The following is a 21,316-nucleotide window of genomic DNA, read 5'->3' as shown; positions in this document are numbered from 1 at the left end:
CTCACAGTGTTAGCGGGGATGTCACTGAGGTCACTGCAGTTCAGCCCGGCTGGGAGCGGAGCCTCATTGACCGGACGTAACCTCAATGACATCACCAGTGGTCTCTGAGGCTGCATGGGACAGAAGGATGGACAGGTATGGTATATTGTTGTTTTTTTATTTTACTTTTATTACAGGATAACGAGAACTTCGCTGGAATTAGGCATTGAAATAAAAATGGAAAACTGTGTTTAGTCTTTTATTTCAAATAAAGGACTTTATTCTTGCTGTGTTTTTATTTGCCATACAACTGTAGGATTAGTAATGGATGGGTGTCTTATAGATGCCTCTTCATTACTAAGCTGTGGGTTTGATGTCACCTGACAATACAATGGTGTCATTAACCCACAAATATGAACCCCACTTGCCACCGCTACAGGCCAAGTGGGAAGAGCTGGGCAAAGCGCCGGAAATGACGCATCTAAAAGATGGTCCTATTCTGGGAAGCTGCAGGCTGCTATATTTAAGCTGGGGGGCCAATATCCATGGCCCCTTACCAGCCTGAGAATACCAGCCCCCAGCTGTCTGCTTTAGCAAGGTTGGTTGTCAAAAATGGGGGACCCCATGGTTTTTTAAATTATTTATTTAAATAATTAAAAGAACAGCATGGGGACCCCTCTATTCTTGATTACTAGCCTTGCTGAACATGACAGCTGAGGGTTGCAGCCCCTAGCTGTGAATTTTGTCTGGCTGGTTAGCAAAAATAAGGGGAACCCATGCTGTTTTTTTGCTAATTATTTATTGACAGCGCAGGAACAGCTAATGAATACTCCCATCCACCACTCATGCTCTAAAGGGCCTGTCACACAAAGCGATATCGCTAGGAATATCGCTATAACTTGTGACATTATAGCGATATTGCTAGCGATATCGCTGTGTGTGATTCTTACCTACGACCCGCTCCCCCGCTGCTTATCGCTGATCGCATGAGAACAGGCTGGACTGTTTCTCGTCGTCAGCTTCCTGCGGCGCTATCTGCTGTGACGACGAGCGACGCGTGGAGCCGGGCGGGAGGATGCAGGATCGCCTGGTGTGACAGGTAAGTAGCGACCCCCGTCCCCATCGATGTCGCTAGTGAGATCTGCCTGTGTGGCAGCTCACTAGCGACCACTTAGCGATGCACCAGCGATCCTGACCACGTCATTTCGCTGGTCGGGATCGCTGGTACATCGCTAAGTGTGACAGTACCTTAACTGTAATTAGCAGCTGCAGGTGTCCGATGATGGGATTAGCTGACACCAGTGACTGGAGGTAAGCTTTATACCTTCGATCATAGCTGAGCGTTCAAAAGACAGCATGGGAACCGTGGGTCTCTGACCGATGGGGATGATTTCCCTACCGATTAGAAGTGGTGTTGGCAGCGCTGTCATGCACATGACAGCGTGACAAACATCCAGTGTTCGGGAAGCCAAATCCAAACAGTACCACAAATTCCTGGTGAAGTCCGTGTTTGGTGTCTGTGCCTGAACAGTAAGTGTTCAGTACGGACGCCGAACTTTACTGTTCGGGTTCGCCCATCTCTAGTCATATTCAGATGCAATATAAAAATGATGATGTAAAAAAAGTTATTCAGATTTACTTTCCTTTTTAATTTCTTAAGCCTTTAAAGGGAACCTTTATCTTTTACCACAAACTAATAGCATGATTGTCAAGGCGTATTAATGCTAATAAAATCCTTGCTTGTACACAGTAAATCCATTTTGCAGTTTTGGAGAAATCTAGCATTGAAATTGTATGCTAAAGGGACTTAAGTACAGCAAAGTCAGACAATGCATTTGGCTCTGTACCTATTCCCCACTGACTGATTACCTCCTATCTTTAACTGACAGGTCACTTCTATAGGTTCTCCTGCCCAAGATTTATTTATTAATTATTATTATTATACATATTATATTATACACATTATTTGTTTAAAAACAGAAGGCAAGTGATGTTTGGAGTCCTGACAGTCTGGAGGCAGGAGAGTCGCAAGAGCATTGTCCCACCCTGTTGAACTTACAGCTCATTAGCATACAATTTGTACTAGGATTTTTTTTTATGGAAAAATAGAATAATACAAGCAAAGTAATGATTTAATCAGCATTAAAGCACCTTTATTACAAGCATCTTACCATTTGATGAGGTATAGAATCCTGATCAAACGCTTCCTTTAAATCATAATGACAACCAGCGTAAACATAATCTTTCAATATTTTGCTCTTTGTGTCTATTCTACACAAAATTGGGCTCCGTTCATAGTAATTGTGCATATTAATGCATTTATTCTAAAGGTCCATTTCACAATAAAAGATCTAATTTTCCAGTGTGAAGGCTGTTTGTAATTGCCACTGCTGGAGGGATTTGTGAAATCAGTAGTTTGGAAGCTATCAGTGTTCATGTTACAACTGTGATTTTCCTAGAAGGAATTGAGACAAATTACATATTGATTGCGTCGACAATTCTTCCATTGTGTATTGGTGTACTTGATTTCGGTTTATCTCACCACTTTTTGTGTAAATGTTATTTTTTATAATGATAAAATGGAATTGATTTGCAAATATTAAAGCTTGTTATTATATTCACTGAATTTTCTACAAAGAATTACTGAAAATCAAACTATAACTTGAGTGCAACAGGTTATATTCTTAGCTTTTTTAGCATATTGTACAGGTGTGGACGTACAGTCATTTGTATTCTTTTAACAACAGTGTTTATATTTCAAAGGTTCATTTCATATTTCTAGTTAGTGTAGAATAATAAATGGTAGATAGTGAATTGTATTTCCATAGCAGCTATAAAAGATTAATTTAAAATGCACCAGAATTATTTTTTCTAGTTTCACCTATTATATAAAACAAATACTACCACAATCTAAAATTATATAACCTTTTAATTTAAACTAGATTATGGCCCGATGCTATCGCATCGGGAGGATGCGATAGCATCATACCTCTTGCCATGTTAACCCTCAACACACACACTCCTCAACACACACTCCTCTCACCTTTCACAATCTCCACTCACATCCACTCACTCTTTCACTCCACATTCGACCCTTTCTCTCTCACTCCATCTCTCATACTCACACCGTCATCGTCGCTGCCCCAACATCTTCCTCCGCCGCCGCGATCCTGGATCCAGACGTTCTCCAGGCCGCCGACATGTTCTTGCGGCGACGCCATCTTGGATTTCGTGAAATCCCACGATATTCAAGATGGCGTCGCCGCAAGAACATGTCGCTGGCGTGGACGACATCGGGATCCAAAATGGCGTCGGCGTAATCTCGCGAGATTTCGCCGACGACATCTTTTTGGACCATGGTAAGTATTGGACCATGCATGAGTTGTGAGGTGCACCTTTCCGCTCACTGACTGCTTGAGTGCATGGACAATGCGGTCTTTCACATGATGGTGGAGGGCTGGGATGGCTTTGCGAGAGAAGAAGTGGCGACTGGGTAGGTCATAGCGTGGTACTGCATAGGCCATGAGTTCGCGGAAAGCTGTGCTTTCCACCAACCGAAAGGGCATCATCTCAAACGAGATTAGTTTGGCAATGTGGGCATTCAAACCCAGTGTACGCGGATGAGAGACTGAGTACTTTCTTGACCTACTCATAGTGTCTGGGAGGGTGAGCTGGACTTGAGAGCTGCATATGGTGGAAGTAGCGGTGGACAGGGCGGACTGAGAGAGGGTTGATGATGGTGATGGAGTTGGTGTTCTTTCTGATGGCCTAGAATCAGTCTTTCGTTGATATAACAGTGGGATTCCCTGACTGCTGTGGCCTTGCAACGACACCTCAACATTTGCTGCTGTGCTAACCGGTGGGCTTACAGTGGGGGAAACAATGTAGCGTTGCTGACTACCTTCGTTGTGATCAGTTGCACATGTGGCACTTGAGGTTTGGTGTTGTGTCCACGCTTGCAAGTGCATGCTGGTTAAATGTCTAAGCATGCAACTGGTATTCAAATTTTTCAGATTTTTCCCTCGGCTAAAGGTCTTTGCGCACTTCTTACAGATAACCTTGGCCTGATCATGAGGATTTTGTTCAAAAAAGTGCCACACTGCACTCTTCCTACTTTGGCAGACATTTTGCGGCCTAGCACGCTGTGATCTTTTGACCCTCTGGACAAGCTGTCCAGCAACTCTTTTGATGTTTGGAACCTGTCTTTGGAGTGCTCCGGGCCTGCCAGATAACAGCTGTTGCGATGTCGATGTCTGCTGTGGATGCTCCTCATCTGAGCTATTGGAAGCAGCACCCTCTTCCCCCAATGGATGCCAATCTGGGTCAGCAACTGGGTCATCCATCACCTCCTCTTCTATGTCATGTGCACCTTCTTCTGTGTCACCGTGTATGGTGGTATAGTGTGCGGGAAGGGGCACCTGAGTCTCATCAGGGTCAGAATCTGGCTCTGTACACTGCGAGGACAATGTAGTGCTCTGAGTGAATGTACCAGCAGAATCATCCATCAGCGGCTGTGCATCAGTGCACTCCATGTCAGATTCATCTTGGCCTGGGTAATTCACCATTTGACTTGATAATCCAGGCATGGTATGTGAAAACAGCTCCATGGAGTAATCAGTAGTATGGCCTGCGTCATCCTTCAATCTTGGTTGGGGTGAAGGACACAAGGAAAGGTGTGGTTCATGAACATGAGCCTCCAATGACGACTCAGTGCTTTTACTTTTTACAACTGAAGAAGAGGAGGCAATAGAGCTGGAGGCTGAGTAAGCAATGTAAGACAAAACTGTTTCCTGATGCTCTGGCTTTAAAAGCGGTTTGCCAACTCCTAGAAAACTAAGCGTTCGAGGCCTTGTGTGAGGCCAACTGATATCTGAGCGCTATGTGACAGGCTCGATGGCACTGCTGTGACAAAAGTGACTAGAGGATAAGGGAGATTTTGAATTTCTGCACACACTTGTGGACAGTGGACACTTTTGGATTGTGTGAGGCCCACTGATATCTGAGCGCTATGTGACAGGCTCGATGGCACTGCTGTGACAAAAGTGACTAGAGGATAAGGGAGATTTTGAATTTCTGCACACACTTTTTCTCTTTATTTTCTTATTTTTATTTTTTATTTTTTATTTTTTACTTTTTATTTTTTGTTTATTTTTATTTTTTATTTTTTATTTTCTACTATTCTCATTTTATATCTTTATTTTTCCCTTTATTATTTTTCCTTCTTTATTTTTCCTTTTTTCTAATCTTCATAATTCATTTGATTTGAGTTCATAACCTTCTCCATTCTCTCCCCTAGGTCTGACATCACTCTTTTCATTTCTTTTATTTTTTATGTTTGTTTAAGTTTGGACTCCTACGCAATTCAAATGCTGTATATTTACATGTATGATTTGCAATAATACTGTTCGTTTATATTTGTTTCCATATGTTAATTGCCCAGTCTCTTTATATATAGCACACTGCACCTCCCCCCTGATGCGTGTGTCCCACTCAGAGCTACAGCAGTCTCTGCATGGCCCCATTAGGTTTTCTTTGATTGCGCTCTACTGCGCATGTGTGAACAGCCAGCGCCATCTTTTTGGTGGGGATCACTGTGAGACACTACGGCCGTGCTCCAATGCACACGCCCCGGCGTCTGATGTCACTTCCGGTCACATGACCGGACCAGACAGGATAAAAAGCACAGCCTGTGATCCAGCGCTCACTCACTGCTCTGGCACCACTGTGCAGACTTCACACTCCACTGAGCCACCAATAATAGTAAGTACTGTCCCATTGGGACCACTGCTGTACCACCAACCTTACCATGGTCCCTACCCAGGACCACCGCTGCATCACCAACTTTTGTATGGTCCCAATCCAGGACCACCAATCCTGCCACATCTCTAATGTACCCCCTTTTTCTTTGTTTAGCAGTGGCATATTTACCAGTCCACCACCTCTTCAAGGAACAGGATTTAGCGGCAACTTTGGTATATTTCTTTGTTTTCCCTAAATAGAATACAGCTTTTGTCTGGACAGCTAGATACCTGGGCATATTTTTACAGTCCCTCACTGTCTTTTTTGTATACAACTAGCTACGCCACTTATGCTGGTTAATCTGTTTTATCCATCTGTCCTCCAGACACCCAGTTCAGTACTTGATCTATTTTCATTTTTACTCTTTATTTTTTATTTTTTATTTTTTATTTTTGTATTTTTTTCTTTATTTTTGTCACCCTAACGATATGTTCATCTATCCCTACTTACAGAATATGCTATCAACTCATTTATGCCTAGCATTGACACTATCGATTTGGTGAAAACAGACCCTACATTCAATTGAAAAGTGTATGACCACGCTCCTTCATGTTTATTATCTACCGCGTTATCTCTCAGTTTCACGTGTTTGATGTCTCCACATCTTTCTAAATAATTCTAGTGCTTATATTCCATGCTCTCTGGATACTATGTGTATATATTTTGTATAAAGTTTACAATTTTTTGATATTTTTATGTATGTATTTTATTACAGCGACTTTGTGATAAAGGCCGATGTGGCCGAAACGTCGTTGTTTGATGTCGCTTCCTCACTGTCAAGCAATAAATTTACTTCACATTAAGTACAATCAGCGTGTGCAGTGACTATACATTGTTTATGCGACTCTGGGACTATCCGTTCCTTCTCACTGGCACCGCGAACTCAAACCCTCTGGCCGAGTGCTAACCATCTGTATTACCTAGTATCAGTTTTCTTTGGTTATTAGCACCGACCCAGTATCCATGACGTCTGAAACATTTATGTACGACGATGCACTAGGATCAACAATTTTATCTAAAATCAGATCTGGCTCAGATTTTCTTCACGTTCCCAGTAGGGACATCAAGACGAGAGACTGGGAGAAAGAAAAGAAAAGACTCATAGCTTATGATCTACACTGCGCCACGTTGGGCGAATACCATCGACAAGGGAAGATACCCCGCAGGCTTCGTAGCCACTTGAGACCTACTCTTTTCTCTGACAACGCTAAGTACTGTGCCACTTTTCAGAGAATTCTGAATAAATGCTCATTCGATATAATTCTATTAACAATCGAATACCTTCAAGAAGCCATAACTGATACCGAAGCAAAAATCTCTACTATAGAGACCCAATTAACTTCAACTTTGAGTAATACTGAGTTTAGTACTCTCAAAAATAAAGTTGATACTGTTTTATTAACACATCGAAAAACTCTAGAAGAACGGAAGAGGTCTAAATTTCAACGTGACACAGAAGACTACCTGAATAACAGAGTGTACAGATGGGAAGATCCAGCACCAAGACACTAACGTTCCAGACCCCGCCGCCACCAAGGGGGATACACAGCCTCCGGGGGATCCTCTCCAGTTGGCGGTTCTTCACCAGGATCCGGGAGCGACACTGGCAGCACCTCTCTTTCCAGAGTTCCTATTTTAGGTCAAAACGCACGCCAACAAGGCGGTCGAGGAGGAGGGGAACAAAATCGCCAGATGACTCTTCGGTCGCAACAGGTAGGAGTCCAAACTTAATTGTAAATATCTCTGATTACTCCCTTTCTCCTTTAGAATTTAAAGTGCTAAACCTAGGACTCTCATTCTGTCCAACACCAAGATGGGATGCTTTCCAATTAGAGAAAGACCTACAACAATTTTACCGCAACATTAGATTAAAGGTACATTTTGACGATTCTTCAACAAGGGTAGCCAACAGCATAGCTCCAGATTCCAATCGGGTCATTAGCCCCTCGATTACAATTGACACCTTAGGACTACACAACCCAAGTAGCTTTATGCCTCCCAAAACCAATCATGCAGTTGAGACTTTTATAGACCTTCTTGACAGGGATATTAAACAGACCATCCATGACCAACGATTGGGCCTACTTCCCGTCCGCCATAATTTATCACCTGTTGAAAAACAAGCTATCTCATCCTTGAGGGACAATCCAAACATCATTATAAAACCGGCAGACAAAGGAGGAGCAATCGTTGTCATGAACAAGAATCAATACGTGACCGAAATTCAGAGACAACTCTCGGATACCAACACATACAGGAAAGTTCATACTGACCCGACATTCCAAATACGTAGGAAAATAGACCAAATTCTTGACAAACATATGCAGCTTAAGACCATAGATGCAAAGACTAGAACATTTCTGACAAACCAACATCCCATAACCCCGGTACTCTACACCCTCCCCAAAATCCACAAAAAACTACACAACCCTCCTGGACGTCCAATAGTAGCTTCCACGGACTCCATCCTCAATCCTTTATCCATTTTTCTAGAGAAAATATTAACTCCATTTACTCACACCACTAAATCTTTTATTTTGGACACAGGCGATTTCCTGAATAAGATTCGTTCCATTAATTCCGTTTCACCCAGCAGCATTCTCTGCACCTTTGATGTCAACAGTCTATACACATCAATAACACATGATAAAGGTATAGAGGCAGTCAGACTAACTCTCATGGAAGCTAATACTGCACCGGACACACAGGCTTTGTGTTTGGACCTTCTAAATATAGTCTTACGGGAAAACTTCTTCCGATTCCAGGATGATTTTTTCATCCAGACATGCGGCACCGCGATGGGCTCTAATGTAGCCCCCGCATACGCAAATCTTTACATGGATAAGTTTGAACGAGACTACATTTACGCCAATCCACTTTTCCAGGAATTTGCCACAGTGTGGCTTCGCTACATTGATGATATTTTTTGCATATGGGGTGGGGACTCAACTAGCCTTTCTAAATTCTATGATACCATCAACAATGCCAGGCATGAGCTGAAATTTACAATGTCCCACAACCTGGAATCAATCAGTTTTTTGGATACTAGGGTCAAAAAAGATGCACAAGGAACACTGTCATCCGATCTTTACACTAAACCCACCGATTGCAATAATCTCCTTCTGTATGACAGTTGTCATCCAAGGTCCACCCGTAATAGTCTCCCATGATCACAGTTTAAAAGGATTACCAGGATTGTATCAGATCCTTCGACTAGAGACCTCAGATTACAAGAAATGTCTGATAGATTTGAATCTAGGCATTATCCATCTACACTTCTAGCTTCTGAGATGACTAAAGCACGGATTGACCCCGACACCACCAGAACCACAACAATCAAACCACCCAGACTCCCATTCGTCCATGGTCACCACCCGTCCATGCAAAGAATACATAATCTCATCCACAAACATTGGCCTCTATTGACCAGATCCTATCCTAGGATTAACCTCTTTAAATCCCCACCATTGATGTGCCTGAGGAGACCTCAAAATCTTAAGGACAAGCTTGTCCGGGCTGACCTGGGTACCTCCAGTCACATCAATACACATACTCTAACAGGACAAAAGAGAACTGGTACATTCCCTTGCCTAAACTGCATGAGCTGTTCCAATATCATCAAAGGCAGTGAGATAGTCCACCCACGTTCTGGCAAATCCTATCCAATTAGGGATTACTTCACTTGTGAAACTAACTTCGTCGTTTACATCATCAAATGTCCATGTGGTTTATTGTACGTGGGTGAAACCACCCAGGCAATCAGGGACAGAATATCCAGTCACAAGTCTACGATTAGATGCGAGAAAACATGGCTCCCACTTCCTGCCCATTTCAAGGAAGCCCGACACAACGTATCACAACTACGGTTCCAAATTATTGAAAAAGTCCCTAGACCCAAAAGAGGTGGGAACCATGTTCGCCTTTTAAAGCAACGGGAGACATTCTGGATCTACACACTAGACACCTTACATCCGAGGGGTCTCAATCGAGAAATCGATTGGCTAATCTAATAATTTTTATAAAAATTTCTTTTTTTCTCTTCCTCTTTCCCTAGACCCATTGATTGGTTGCCTTCTTGAGTCTCCCCTTTTTACATCTAACCCAAGCGGTAAGATAATGAAACATAATGTGTTTTTGTTTTTTGTTTTTTCTTTTTCTTTTTTGTTTTTGTTTGTTTTTTCTTTTTCTTTTTCAAGTTTGCAAAAAAGTTTTCCACAACCCCAACCCCCCCTCCCCCCTTTTTTTTCCCTTCCTCTGTTTGAAGGCATTTTGCCGTACAATTTATTTTCACCTTTTCTTTCCAAATTTGGTCTTTTTATTTACTTTTCAAAAAATTTTTTTTTCCCCTTATATTTTGTTCCTTGCAGGTTTCCCCCCCCCCCTTTTTTTCCTTTTTTTCTTTTTTTCTTTTTTTTCCCCCCTTGTTCCTTTTTCTCTTTATTTTTTATTTTCTTATTTTTTATTTTTTATTTTTTATTTTTTACTTTTTATTTTTTATTTTTTGTTTATTTTTATTTTTTATTTTTTATTTTCTACTATTCTCATTTTATATCTTTATTTTTCCCTTTATTATTTTTCCTTCTTTATTTTTCCTTTTTTCTAATCTTCATAATTCATTTGATTTGAGTTCATAACCTTCTCCATTCTCTCCCCTAGGTCTGACATCACTCTTTTCATTTCTTTTATTTTTTATGTTTGTTTAAGTTTGGACTCCTACGCAATTCAAATGCTGTATATTTACATGTATGATTTGCAATAATACTGTTCGTTTATATTTGTTTCCATATGTTAATTGCCCAGTCTCTTTATATATAGCACACTGCACCTCCCCCCCTGATGCGTGTGTCCCACTCAGAGCTACAGCAGTCTCTGCATGGCCCCATTAGGTTTTCTTTGATTGCGCTCTACTGCGCATGTGTGAACAGCCAGCGCCATCTTTTTGGTGGGGATCACTGTGAGACACTACGGCCGTGCTCCAATGCACACGCCCCGGCGTCTGATGTCACTTCCGGTCACATGACCGGACCAGACAGGATAAAAAGCACAGCCTGTGATCCAGCGCTCACTCACTGCTCTGGCACCACTGTGCAGACTTCACACTCCACTGAGCCACCAATAATAGTAAGTACTGTCCCATTGGGACCACTGCTGTACCACCAACCTTACCATGGTCCCTACCCAGGACCACCGCTGCATCACCAACTTTTGTATGGTCCCAATCCAGGACCACCAATCCTGCCACATCTCTAATGTACCCCCTTTTTCTTTGTTTAGCAGTGGCATATTTACCAGTCCACCACCTCTTCAAGGAACAGGATTTAGCGGCAACTTTGGTATATTTCTTTGTTTTCCCTAAATAGAATACAGCTTTTGTCTGGACAGCTAGATACCTGGGCATATTTTTATAGTCCCTCACTGTCTTTTTTGTATACAACTAGCTACGCCACTTATGCTGGTTAATCTGTTTTATCCATCTGTCCTCCAGACACCCAGTTCAGTACTTGATCTATTTTCATTTTTACTCTTTATTTTTTATTTTTGTCTTTTTTTCTTTATTTATGTCACCCTAACGATATGTTCATCTATCCCTACTTACAGAATATGCTATCAACTCATTTATGCCTAGCAGTGACACTATCGATTTGGTGAAAACAGACCCTACATTCAATTGAAAAGGGTATGACCACGCTCCTTCATGTTTATTATCTACCGCGTTATCTCTCAGTTTCACGTGTTTGATGTCTCCACATCTTTCTAAATAATTCTAGTGCTTATATTCCATGCTCTCTGGATACTATGTGTATATATTTTGTATAAAGTTTACAATTTTTTGATATTTTTATGTATGTATTTTATTACAGCGACTTTGTGATAAAGGCCGATGTGGCCGAAACGTCGTTGTTTGATGTCGCTTCCTCACTGTCAAGCAATAAATTTACTTCACATTAAGTACAATCAGCGTGTGCAGTGACTATACATTGTTTATCCTTCAATCTTGGTTGGGGTGAAGGACACAAGGAAAGGTGTGGTTCATGAACATGAGCCTCCAATGACGACTCAGTGCTTTTACTTTTTACAACTGAAGAAGAGGAGGCGATAGAGCTGGAGGCTGAGTAAGCAATGTAAGACAAAACTTTTTCCTGATGCTCTGGCTTTAAAAGCGGTTTGCCAACTCCTAGAAAACTAAGCGTTCGAGGCCTTATGTAGCCAGATGATGACGCAGGGTCAGCACCTCCTGCATTCGGTCCTATTTTGCTCTTGCCACTACCATCAGATCCACCACCAACACCATCATTACCAGCTGCCAACCCCCGCTCAATTCCACGGCCTCTTCCACCAGCCTTCCTCATTTTTGGTAGAAATGTAGACAAAATCCAACAAACTATATAGTAATGTAAAACAAGGTACAAGGTGTCTATAGGACAGGGGAGATTTTGAATTTCTGCACACACTTTTGGACACTGGACACTTTTGGATTGTGTGAGGCCCACTGATATCTGAGCGCTATGTGACAGGCTCGATGGCACTGCTGTGACAAAAGTGACTAGAGGATAAGGGAGATTTTGAATCTCTGCACACACTTTTGGACACTGGACACTTTTGGATTGTGTGAGGCCCACTGATATCTGAGCGCTATGTGACAGGCTCGATGGCACTGCTGTGACAAAAGTGACTAGAGGATAAGGGAGATTTTGAATTTCTGCACACACTTGTGGACACTGGACACTTTTGGATTGTGTGAGGCCCACTGATATCTGAGCGCTATGTGACAGGCTCGATGGCACAGCTGTGACAAAAGTGACTAGAGGATAAGGGAGATTTTGAATCTCTGCACACACTTTTGGACACTGGACACTTTTGGATTGTGTGAGGCACACTGATATCTGACCGCTATGTGACAGGCTCGATGGCACTGCTGTGACAAAAGTGACTAGAGGATAAGGGAGATTCTGAATTTCTGCACACACTTGTGGACACTGGACACTTTTGGATTGTGTGAGGCCCACTGATATCTGAGCGCTATGTGACAGGCTCGATGGCACTGCTGTGACAAAAGTGACTAGAGGATAAGGGAGATTTTGAATTTCTGCACACACTTACTAGAGGATAAGGGAGATTTTGAATTTCTGGACACACTTGTGGACAGTGGACACTTTTGGATTGTGTGAGGCCCACTGATATCTGAGCGCTCTGTGACAGGCTCGATGGCACTGCTGTGACAAAAGTGACTAGAGGATAAGGGAGATTTTGAATTTCTGCACACACTTGTGGACAGTGGACACTTTTGGATTGTGTGAGGCCCACTGATATCTGAGCGCTATGTGACAGGCTCGATGGCACAGCTGTGACAAAAGTGACTAGAGGATAAGGGAGATTTTGAATCTCTGCACACACTTTTGGACACTGGACACTTTTGGATTGTGTGAGGCCCAATGAATATCTGAGCGCTATGTGACAGGCTCGATGGCACAGCTGTGACAAAAGTGACTAGAGGATAAGGGAGATTGGATTGCTTTTAAAAAAGCAGTTTGCGGAGCAGTGGGTAAACAGCAATGCCAGCCTGTCAGGAAGCCTTAAAAGGCAGCCCAACAACCAACACCACTGATACACCACTATATAGCCTCCCCTTACACTGCACACACAGTGACTGGTGTGTTGTGCAGGCCAAATCGCTAGCAGCAGAAGCAGTTTTTTTGTCTTCTTCCCTGCCTAACGCTCTCCCTACAGAATCAGCAGCAACCTCTCCCTATACTAAGATCGGCAGAAGTAAGATGGCGGTCGGCGTGCACGCCCTTTTATACCCCCTGTGACGCCCACCAAAGCAAGCCAATCACTTGCATGCCCTTCTGAAAGATGGTGGTGACCCGTACCTATGTCATCACGTTGCCCACAGTGTCCGTGGATCCTGATTGGCTGAAAAAGAGCGCAAAACAAACTTTTGAAATGTGACTTTGGCGCGTAAGTCGCCGACCTCGTGGCCGACCTCATCCTAGGGTCGGGTTTCGTTTCATGAAACCCGACTTTGCCAAAAGTCGGCGACTTTTGAATTTTTTCGACCCGTTTCGCTCAACTCTACTCCTGAGTTAATGGGGGAGTTTGGGTTCAAGTTGATTGTCATGTTGGTAGGGCAGTCATTTGTCTACCCCTAGAGTTTTCATTGTTGTTGCTTGGGGTGATACTGTCAGATTAATTTATTTAATCAAGTACCTGGAAGTGGTTTTGCATAAAGGTACTGTCACGGGTTTACCGCGACAGTTTGGAGCCAGAAGACTGCAGCATCTTATTGCTCATCCGGAGCTGAGGAGAAGCACCTCTGCATCATATTAAATGTGTTTAAGTTTGCTATCGCTGGTAAGAGAGCTGTGGTTCCCACACTGTGTTACAATTGACTGCATTTTAGCCAGCACCTGTGACCAGCAGGAAAAAGGTTACTGCCGATCACAGGTGTCAGCTGGTGAGAGTACTACTCTCATCTTATACCTGGTCTCATTGTTTGCAGCAAGTAAAGGCATACCATGAAGAAATTATTTGTCAGCCGGAGCCTGTGCAATAAATTATGTGGGGTCGCCTTTGCTTTTGCTTACCAGCACAGGCAAAACTGACAGCTGCAGGCTGTTAATATTATCTTGGCTGGTTATCAAAAATATATGGTTCTCCACATAATTTTTTTAGCCATTTAAGTAAATAATTTTATAAAATGGCATAGGCTTCCCCTTATTTTTGACAGCTAAAGCAGACAGCTGAGGCTTATAGTCTCAGACTGGTAAGGAACCATGGACATTATCCTTTCCCAGCCTAAAAATAGCTGTCTGCAGCCACACCAGAGAAGGCATATCTATTAGAAAATCTGATGCCTTGCCTGCCTCTTTCCACGCCCTGTGACGATGGCAATTGGGGTAATATGTGTGAGGCTGATGTCAGCTTGGTAATGTCAGCTGACATTAAGTCCACAGGTTACTAATGGAAAGGCTTCTATAAGAGGCCCCATTACTAACTCTATAGTTAGATTGTAATAACCCCATGCTTAGATTGTAATAAAGAAGACACAGCCAGAATAAAGTCCCTAACCTCTTTTACCCATTTATTTCCAAAAAGCACTGACATCATTGAGGTCACAGCAGTTGACTATGAACTCCTCTCACCTTATTGATGTCACCGCTCTGCATTGCAGCTGAATTGTCAGGCTCCGCTCAGTGTTCTCCTGAATTCATCATTAAGCAGTAGCATCATGCCACTGCTCAGCCATGAAATCCAGATGTAGCAGAGTTGGAACACATCATGGAACATATCATCAGATAGGTGAGGAATAGTGTGTGTTATTATGTTTGCAAATAAATGAGTAAAAGAGGGTCAGAGACTTTATTCTGGCTGTGTCTTTATTACAATACAATGACAACAAAGACCAGCTGAATAGGCTGGTCAAAGGAAGAGAACCAAGCTATGTTTGAAACTAAAAATCTTTTTTATCAACATATAAAACTAAAAATGAAAAGGTTAAAGACAGTTGAACTCAAAGTTTTCCTTGTAGGGTGAACTCCAGGGCTAACCTGATCAGTAGATAAAGTAACAAATATACTATCAGAATCGAAGTCTTATATCGCACGTTTCATGCTCTGTTATCAAATTCCAAATACATACATCAATCAAATGAATACAACACTATAAAGGGCACATGATGAGAAAATGGGTACTGTAAAGGAATTGCAAAAACAAGGTGGCCCATTGAAACCTGGTATACAAGGTAAGTGCCTATTATCATGTAAAAGTAAATGCTGATTAGCAAAGTATTTGGGACATATTACCACATAACACTGGAGCTACACGTGGAGCAGGATAGTCCAGGCCTTTCCCTTTAGGATGAGGGGGAATGCCAGGAAATCCTGCTTCATGTGGATCCAGTGTCATGTCAGCTACTCACGTTGTAGGCAGAAAATATAACTGAATATATAAATAAATATGTATCTTTGCACTAAAAAGTATCCCCAGTGTTAATAGAATGTTGTATATATCATAAGTGCATCTAAAATGTAAAAAATCTGAGTTAATGGCACATATGAATAGGGGTTAACGTCAAAATGATTCTTCCAAGTGATAGATGACAGGACTATCTGGTGTACAAATCCTTATTTCTTGAAGCTAGGACGATGGAAACTGTAATGGACGTTTCAGTTACAGCTGACAAGCATGCTCTTCCAGAGCACTGTCCAGGCCGCTGACAGACTCTCCTGTGGCTCCTGTAGTATGCAATGCGCGAATATAGGTAACTTGCGGTGAGGACCTGCGATGTGTGTAGAGCTTTCAGGACCTTGAGTGATGTAGGCGGTCATGTGCCAGTCACATGACGGTATATGGAGGGCACAGTGGACCAATTCCAATGAATTTCAGAATACTCAGATTCCTTCATCAGGGATGGTCCATCAGAGAGTATAGCGGTCTTTTATATCTAAGGTGCATCATGTGTTAAGGGATTAGTCCATGAAAGCAAACAGCTTGACTTCACTGTTAAGGCCCTTGGGAATTAAAGTGTCCAATTCAAAGATCCACCTACTCTCTGCTCGGGAGATCAGTTTGATGAATTCCCCTTTTCTCCAATTTTTTCTCACAATTTGCAGACTTCAAATTATAGTGCCTTGAGCTGAACCCCCATGATGATCTAAATAATGATTGGAAAAATGATGTCCAGCAAATTTGTTTTTAATATTTCTTAAATGTTCACTGGTTCTAATGTTGAGTAGGCGTTTGGTGCGTCCCACATATAATTTGCCACAAGGGCATTTTAATGAATAGATGACTCCCAGAGTAGAGCATGTAATTGAATCCTTAATACAGAATTCTGTATTACCATTGGAGATGTTAAAATGTTTTTGTGTTTGTAGTGTTTTGCATGTCTTGCACTTATGACATGGAAAAAAACAGATCAGTTTACTAAGTGATAAGCAGGAGGTTTCATTGAGGGGTTAGAGGCAGGTGGAGATAATATATCCCCCAGATTTTTTTGCTTTTCTGTATGTGAATTTGGGGTATATAACTGACACTGACTGCAGGATGCAGTGCATGGAAATAGCCGACCTGACACCAGAACGAGCAGAGAAATGTTAATCCTGACATGACCAGATGAGGGAAAACCAGGTCTGGATCATGGCAATAAGACTAGGTTACTGATAGTATTTTTATTACTTTATCCACTGATCAGGATAGCACTTTAGTCCCCATACAGGGTACACTTTGTGTTCAGCTGTCTTTAGCCCTTTCATTTTTAGTTTATATGTTGATAATAAAGCTTTTTAGTTTTAAATATAGCTTGATACTATTCCTTTGAACAGCCTATTTAGCTGGTCTTTGTTGTCACTGTATAGTTGTCTGAAGTGCCAGCTGGGTGATGTTTGGGCATTTTTTTAACTATTCCTCATGTGTCTTTATTACAATTTGACTATGGGGATATTAATGGGGGAGTCTTAAGGATGTCAGCAGCCATGAAACAACTGACATCAAACCCAATTCCATTACCCCACTTGCCATCGCACCAGAGCAAGTGGGAAGAGACAGAATTGGTGCATCCTACAGATGCATCATTTCTGGAGCAGCTGAGATCTGATTTTCTTAGTCTTGGAGGGGGACAATATCAGTGGACCTTTCCTTAATATCAGCCTAAAATTGTGTGTTTAGCTTTTGCTGATTATTGAATACATGGAAAACCCCATGTAATTTTTTTGGGATGTCTACCCTATAATAATCAGGAAAAGCTAAGCAAACGGATGTGAACTGATATTAATAGCGTGGTAGCCTTTATGGATATTGGCTGGTTTCCAGAATATTAACATCAATCCCTAGCCATGGACTTCTCCTCAACAGGTTATGAAAATTACAGGGCATCCCACACCTTTTTTTCATTCATTTTTTTATTTATTAACAAGTACTGTAAGATCAACTGTTTTTTTTATAGCAGCTCTTTCTTTTACTTTGCAAGTGCAAGTGCCGGACATACAAACGACTGTGAGTCATGCATTCGCACTCCAGCATTCTTCAGTCTGGCACACAAGCTACAATGGGACCTCATTTCCTGGAACGCAAGCCACCAGGTCTCCCAGCAGCTTCAAAGCACATAAACCTCATGAGAAACTTTTAGGGACATTTTAAGGCTACTGGAGTTTCCAGCTGCTTGATCACCTGGAGGCAGTAAACTAAGGTTACCTTGTATGTGTATTTTACTATGCTTGCTAATAAATAAAAAAAAAATGAAAAAACTAACAATGGGTCAGTAATGGGGGGCATCTTATAGATGCCTCTGCATTACTAACCTGTGGGATTGATGTCAACTGACAATACAAAGCTAACATCATTCCCACAAATATTTCCCCACTTACCACTGCATTAGGGCAAGTGGGAAAAGCTTGGAAAAGTGCCAGAATTAGTGCATCTAGTAGATGAGCCTTTTCTGTGGTGGCTACGGGCTGCTATTTTTAGCCTGGAGAGGGGCAATATTCATGGCCCTTTCCCAGTCTGAGAATACAAGCCCCAGCTGTCTGCTTTAGCTAGGCTGGTTGTCAAAAATGATAGGGAAACTATGCTATTTTTAAAATTATTTATTTAAATAATTAAAAAAAGATGTGTCGACCCCTCTACTTTTGATAACCACCCAAAGTAACACTAACAGCTGAGGGTTGCAGCCTGCAGCTGATAGTTTTGCCTGCACTGGTTAACAAAAATAGAGGGGACCACACACCATTTTTTAATATATTTTTTATTGCACTGGCACCAGCTTATGAATACTCTCGTCATCATTTGCCTGCTCTTGCTGTTACCAGCGAGACCGAGCATGTGATGATGAGATAAAAATACTCTCATCATCTGATGCATGTGATTGGTAGTAATATTTTTACTGCTGGTCATAGCTGCTGGCTCACACACTGTCATCTGTATTACAGTGTGAGAACCACAGTGCTCCGACCGGTGGTAGCCTGAAAGATTACTGCTGATCAGAGCCGTTGTTTCTCATTCTTTCACACAGATGACAGTGTGGGAAACGCCAGATGTTAGGGCCACACATTCATTTGAATGGGGTCTTAGGCTGAAGTTCAAGTTTGTTTACCATTCTGGTATCCAAATCAAACTTTTTCAAAATGTTCCACCTAACCATCCGGACCCGAATGTCCATGGTTCCCCATTCCAAGTTCTGAGTAAGGTTTTACACATTTCGGCCATGCTTACCATTCCTTCCTAGGTGGTGTTAGTACCCCAGCTGCTTTGTTGACTTCATCATCCTCTGCCTTATGCTTTCATTGAGCTCCCCCTGCCAGGTAATGACGCCATCAGTAGTGCGTCTACCAGCGTGCGCTTGTATTCCCATATTTCCCAATCTCACTCTAGTGATGGAAGTAAGTATTTGCATGTTGTTCATGTAGCAGGGATCCAGCAGGGTGGCCTCCAAGTAATCAGTACTTCTAGTAATCCAGGAAACTCAGTGGACATTCCATAGCTGAAGCAGCATGTATTGCAGCATCTGTATCAGGCTGCCCAGAAGCAATGAGAATCTGTCCTCAGTGGTAGGTGTATCATCTTCCAAGCAGTACTGAATTCCAAGCAGTGCAACACAGCACACATGTCATGCATGGAAGCTCACTCATTGTTAGTGAAGTGGTGTTTTTCTGCATAGTGACTCAACCATTCATGCTGCAGCAGAAACTTTATTATTGCCTGTTGCTGGCACAATCTCTCCAGCATAAGCCAGGTGGACTTCCACCTTGTGGGTATCAGTAAAGGAGCATGAATGCAGAAGTGAGGCTGCTTTCATGAGTGCGTCAGATGCAACAGACTGTTGCTCTGCATCTTGCTGCAGAAGGACTCTGCTTTTGGCATTACAGATGCCTACTTAATCCTTCTGACTCTTAGACCCAGCGGCAACCTCCTTCTGGCTCTAGTTGACACAACTGGACCTGGGGGTTTATAAATCCACAGTCTGCTGCAGAGAGTTGCTGGTGATATTCACATTTTTCATTCTGAAGGCTTAGAGCTAGAGCGGTCAGCTAACTTCCTCTCTGGAGCTGTTTGAGGACGTTTGGTGTTACCTATCTAAGTCTGCTAAAGCTAAGTTCATTACCCTTGTCTGTCTACCGTTTTGTCTTTAGTTTACAGTGGGGAATGACTAGTGCTTAACCCCTCCTCCTCCCTTTCCAGGACCTAACTCTAGGGAGATACAGGGTTTTGTTTCCTGCTCAGTGATTGGTGAGGAACCAATTTAGGGATGTTAGTTAGGGCATTAGCAGATCTGCCTAAGGGGCTCCACTCACCCTTTCTCTAGTGTCTGGGCTTCCATCCCCTCATCCCTTTGTGTTGCACTTAGTCTCCCCACCCTGTGCGTGACAGCTACAGTGAATACAGGCTATCAGCAGCAGGGTAAGAACACCAAAAGCGAGCACATACTGCTCACACTTTGTGACCAAATGAGGAAGCGGTTGAACAAGTGGATGAAGAGGCATCATGTAGATTGTAGATTGTAAGCTTGTGAGCAGAGCCCTCTGTCCTCCTATAACTATTAGACTGATTTACTTTATATAGATGTCTGGATATCTCCTGTCTTAATTGTGAAGTGCTGCTTAATATGTTTGTCTGTAGAAATAAAATTAACATGGACAGAGAAAAGGCTAGGGGCTTTTGCAGCCTGTTCCCTCATTTGCTGTGCAACTGGGACAGCATGTCCATCACCTCTTCCTCTGTACCTCCCACATCACTCAGATGGCATTGACTCCATGTGGGGTCTAGAATCACATCATCCCTCATTGCATCATCACACCTCTCCAGTTTGTCCGTAAATTTGCTGCCCTACTAATCCACTTCTGTACTTGATACTCATTCACTTCTCCCCTCTGCAAATCCCTTCAGTGTCTCCCAATTCAACAATGTATCCACTCAAGCTAGTAACACTGACCTGCAAAGCCATCCATTATTGGTCTCCTCAATATATCTCTGAACTAATCTAGCGATATCTCCCACCATGTAATCTCTGGTCCTCCCAAGACGTCCTTCTCTCCTCTACAATAGTAAGGTCCTCATCCAATCACCTGCAAGACTTCTTACGAGCATTTCTCATCCTGTAGAATTCTGTGGCCCGACACATCTGATTATTCCCTACATTCGGAAATTTCAAGCAGAACTTGAAAGCTCATGTTTTGAGAACAGCTTACAGCCTGCATTGACCCCACTGCCACCTCACCAACAGCAGAGCTTATGCAACCCCCAAAACTACAGTCTCCTTCCCCATTATCCTTATTAGTTTGTTCATTGTAATTTCTATTTTTGTTTTGTATGTAACCCCTCCTCATGTACAGCACAATGGAATCAATGGTGTTTTAAAAATAAATAATAATAATAATTTGGAAATTATTGGAAAGAGGGAGGCATATCTAAAGAAGAATATAATGCTGTCTGCAGAACCTGCAGGGCACAAATCAGATTATCTAAAGCTGAAAATGAACTGAGGCTTGCAAGAGATGTCAAAAGCAATAATAAAGGATTTTGGGGATATGTCAAAAGTAAAAGA

The 21,316-nt window shown here is 42.3% G+C and overlaps 2 long non-coding RNA genes across 2 annotated transcripts in view; one reads left to right on the top strand and one right to left on the bottom strand.

Annotated features, from left to right (window-relative positions):
- LOC141092017 (uncharacterized) overlaps nucleotides 1-21,316 on the bottom strand; it is a 1,925,499-nt gene that overhangs the window by 1,040,567 nt on the left and 863,616 nt on the right. The gene's annotated exons all lie outside the window — the stretch shown is intronic.
- Nucleotides 6,931-11,574, top strand: LOC141092011 (uncharacterized). The gene is made up of 3 exons (XR_012232650.1): nucleotides 6,931-7,491; nucleotides 9,833-9,886; nucleotides 11,377-11,574. It is a non-coding gene; the product is annotated as an uncharacterized lncRNA (long non-coding RNA).

This window comes from Dendrobates tinctorius, unplaced genomic scaffold (assembly GCF_039654945.1).
Source record: "Dendrobates tinctorius isolate UK_male_01 unplaced genomic scaffold, ASM3965494v1 ptg000008l, whole genome shotgun sequence".
In the NCBI taxonomy this organism is placed as follows: domain Eukaryota; kingdom Metazoa; phylum Chordata; class Amphibia; order Anura; family Dendrobatidae; genus Dendrobates; species Dendrobates tinctorius.
Note: the sequence above shows the minus strand (reverse complement) of the source record. Positions and strands in the feature narration are given on the sequence as shown.